This window comes from Setaria italica, chromosome III (genome assembly GCF_000263155.2).
Source record: "Setaria italica strain Yugu1 chromosome III, Setaria_italica_v2.0, whole genome shotgun sequence".
NCBI classification, from domain to species: Eukaryota; Viridiplantae; Streptophyta; class Magnoliopsida; order Poales; family Poaceae; genus Setaria; species Setaria italica.
The window spans coordinates 41291484-41295692 of NC_028452.1; the positions used below are offsets into that span (position 1 = coordinate 41291484).

The window sequence follows — 4209 nt, forward strand, 5'->3', positions numbered from 1 at the left end:
TAGCAGTAGTAGCGGCTGGGCGGCCAGCACAACTTTGCCCTAGACTAAAGAGACGACGAGATGCACGATTGGAAGTCGCGGAGTTGGGGAGACGAGCGAACAATTAGACAAATAGACACTACAGTCGCGCGACGGGAAAAGGAGCCTTTGGGCTTCAGCCTTCCTTCTGTGAGTCGGATGACTATGAAAAATAAGTTTAGGCCCAGAAATTTGGTGGGCATGATGGGCTGTAGACCTGGAAAATGGAGGCCCCTAAAAAATGGAGGCCCTGTACAGTCGCATGGATCGCACACCCCTAGGGATGGGCCTGGCATGATGGGTTGTAGACTTGGAAAATGGAGGCTCCTAAAAAATGGAGGCCATGTACAGTCGCACGGATCGCACACCCCCAGGGATGGGCCTGCCGACCCGACGCGGTGGGCGAGCCAAGCTAGCGGGGGCGCATCGCGGCATGCCGATCCTGACTGGTGGTGGCAGAGCAGCGCGGCGAGGCGCTCCTGGCCAGTCACTACGCAATGGCTCCAGCACGGGGAGTAGCCCCAGCCGGCGTCGAGGCACTCCCAGCCGGCCGTGGCATGGAGGTCGTGCCCATGGTGGAGCCACTGCGATGAGGGACAGGGCGAGCAGAGCTTTGGAGACAGTGTGCTGCGTCGTACAGAGAAGCACACGCCACTGCAATGAACGGCGTGCTCCACGTGGTGGCTAGAGATCTCACGGGTGCGGCAAATTTTGGGCGCCGATGTATGTGTATCTAGGTGATTCCCTTTCCCCTTCCCTTTCATCTTTTGTATTGGACTCCATTAATGCGCGACCAGTCGCACACAAGGCAATCGCACGACTTGTTGTGCAGCAGAGCAAACTAGTAGATTGCCAGGAGGAGCAAGTCAGGCATTTTGTCATCATGCGGATCAATTCACGCAGGAGACACGAAAGGAGTAGGACTGGAAATATAGAAGGTGAAAATGACATGAATTTACCTTTTCCGTTTTCTTTGAATAGTGATAACTTTCTCACTGAGCGTCCGTTTTCAGATCCGTTTTCACCCTTATATTCCTTACCATTCTATCTACAAAACGAGACCCACTTTCCATAGGTTCTGAAGTAATTTTGTTTTTATTGTCAACTTATGTACAATGGTAGTAGCAACTTATGTAGATCTTTATCAATTTGTATAGATGTTATATGACAACTATTTATATCATCATGTTCCAGAGACTATGTGTCAACTTACTTGTAGTATTACTTGTAACTTACATTGATTACTTTTCTAATGGTGGAACATATCGACTAAAGGTAGAAGGTTTTGTATGAAAGACACCAACCTATTATAATCAAATTGTGTTTCGATTAAAAACAAAGCGTACAAGACCAAGTTGTTGTGTCTCGACATACATATTTTTAGATACAATATAACAGCTTATGTGTAGGCAAGTGTATCAAACTTATATAGAGATTATGTAACATATGTCTACTTTTGGTGAGATAAATGTGTCACGTTGTGCAAAGAATTGTAACAACTTGTATAAAGAAAATGTGGCATCTTATGTAGACACTTCGGTAACTAAGCAATATGAGTCTAATTTTTTTAGCAATTTATATACACAATTTTCTAAGAGCTTTATACATAGGTCGCTACATACTTAGTACATAAGTAATTGCAGTACATTCAAATAAGTTGCTAGTACACAAAAATACTTCAAAACATATGCATCATAGATCTTGTTTTGTAGATCTCGTCGCAGTGGTGAAAATGGAATTAAAAAGGGACACTCTATTAGAAAGTTATCGTATTTTTTAAATGTGACACATAAAGAAAAATGCATATGGGCCATAGCAGCCCACCTCCATGCCGCCAGGCCACATGGGTCGCGTGCTTATGCACTGTTGTGACCCCGCGCGTAATAGCTTTTTTCTTTTTATTTCCTATTGTTCATTCCCAAAAATCTCAGATATCATGGCGGCTTCCTCTCTTCTGATTTGACGGCTCCTGCTTCCTGCTGGTCCCGATGGCCTCTACGCCTCCTCCATTGCTCTAGGTCGCTGCGGCCGTTGATGTGGGTGGGGAGAGGATGGACAAACTCCTATGCGGAAGGAGGGAGGACTGCTCATGCCCGTGAGCGTGGCTGCTAGAGGATCTTGACGCTGGTAACGAAAAGATCGTTGCTTGATGTGGGCCTTCATTGGTAATGCCTCCTCATTCCTCGCTCTTCTCACTTAATTAAGGTAGTGCTCCCCTTCCCCTTCCTCAAGTATAGCTTCCTGATCTGGTTTTTTGCCTGAGATTTGTACGTCCTTGGCTGTGATTGTGAGCATATAAATCGTAGCTGCTTGCTTTGTAATGCATCTACTGCTACCTCAGCTGATAGCTTGTGTATATATGAGGGTGATGACATCGTTATTAGCTTAATTGTGAATAAGCTCTGTGTTACAACTGATGGTTACTTATTAACTGCTGAGGATTTCAGTGTGGTTGATGATGAACTCAACGTAAGCTTCATAGTTCATAGTTAATAGCTTGAGTATTTTAGAAACCTTGACATAGTTAATTTGTCGTGGGTACTACATGGAAATCTGTACTTTGACCAGGAACAAAAAGGTCTGGTTGTTGGTGCTCTTGTATTTTGGTTATTTCTTCAATCTGAAATAGCTTACTGAGTAATGATTCTGTTTGATTATGTTTTTATGTCCTTTCTATTTATGCAGTGACTTGTGCTTCCATGGGCAACAATTTGTTGAACCAAAAGGTTATTGTACAGGCCAATATCTTTAAAAGGTAAATTTGTACCCCTTTGTTTCTTATTGCATTACTTTCCAAACCTTTTGGCCACCTGTAGTGACTTTGGAGCTTGCAGTACACCATCAATTGAATGGCCAGCTAAGGTTATCTTTAAGTGGCAAATAGATAGGTCAGTGTTTGAGGATTCTTTCAATTGAGCCTGTTTGTCCAAACACCACCTTAGACGTTCAGTGGAAGAATGGTGAAAGCCTACAAACCGCAGCATCATATCCTATTTGCATCGTGGTCCTATGCTTGTAAAAGTAACCATCACTACTATTGCTATTCCTTTGCTCAATTGTTTTACAGACTGCAGCAAATCTGTGTGCTCCTCAGGTGGTGTTTGTATATGTTCAATTGGTGATTTTTTAATTTTGCCATTCGTAAGTGAGCAAGAAAAATTAGTACACTGGAAAGAGGTTGGCCTCACTGACATGATAATTTTAATGTTAATTTATCAAATAGACAGTGCACTAAACAATTTTTACTCTACCAGATGAGCATTGTTAATGTATAGACTCTTGAGTTTTATGCAGTCTAAAACTAAACAGTTTTTTGTACCTCTTTATATTGATGACAAATTTACTTTCATCAATTTATTGGTATGCAGTAGAAGAAGGTGATCATTTTCTGTCCATTTGATTTTGGTCTTCGGAAGCTCATTACATATGCCTACAGTGGTGGAGCTGCTGCTTGAATCGATGGGAGATGGAGGAGTTGGCGTGTTGCTGCTTGTGATTTGTGTGCTCGAGAGGAGCTGCTGCTTGCTTGCAGTGGAGAAAAGAAGCAATCCTTAGGCGAGGTATGTATGTGTACGTTTCTGACTAAATTGCAATCCGTATGTGATACTTACGCAGGAAGAATTCCAAATACTGACTGCATAGGGTGATCACTATGATTGTTCTATATCAGGTTATGATATGGAATGTGGGGGACAGGAACTGCATTGGCGTCTTGATAAGACACACTATAAGCATGAAGTCCCTTTCATGCCATTCTTCAGATCCTGGTAAGTGGAGTACTGTGCAGTCTTAATGACTGAATCAATTCAATTCTGTTTTAACATTTGTTCATCAACAAATCAGATATTCGCTTGACTCTCCCAACAGGCTGGAGGTGAGATAGCTGACTTCATCATTGTTCTGAGGAATACTGATGCCATCAGGATATTCAGTGGAAAGGCACATCCATCTGTTGGTGCTGGTGTTAGTGCTTCTGCTGGCCATGTCGGACGAGTAGCTGAGGCTGACTTCCGTGCTGGTGATGGCTATGCTAGAAAATGAAATGAGATCAGAGATAGACAACGAATTCAGAGATACATATTCAGATTTAATTTGATGAATAGCAAATTCATGTTTGTAAAAAAAATAATATTTAGATCCTGTTCGGCATGGCTCTAACTCAGGGTGGAGTGGCTCCACTCCAGAACTCCA

The 4209-nt window shown here is 42.9% G+C and overlaps 1 long non-coding RNA gene across 2 annotated transcripts; it reads left to right on the forward strand.

The window, feature by feature from the left end:
• Positions 1-1915: 1915 nt before the first annotated feature.
• On the forward strand, positions 1916-4209 carry LOC101779042. 2 transcript variants are annotated; one of them, XR_002676846.1, is made up of 4 exons: positions 1916-2773; positions 3387-3578; positions 3689-3785; positions 3886-4209. It is a non-coding gene; the product is annotated as an uncharacterized LOC101779042 (long non-coding RNA). The 2 variants fall into 2 exon arrangements; XR_002676847.1 differs by having other exon boundaries at positions 3455-3578.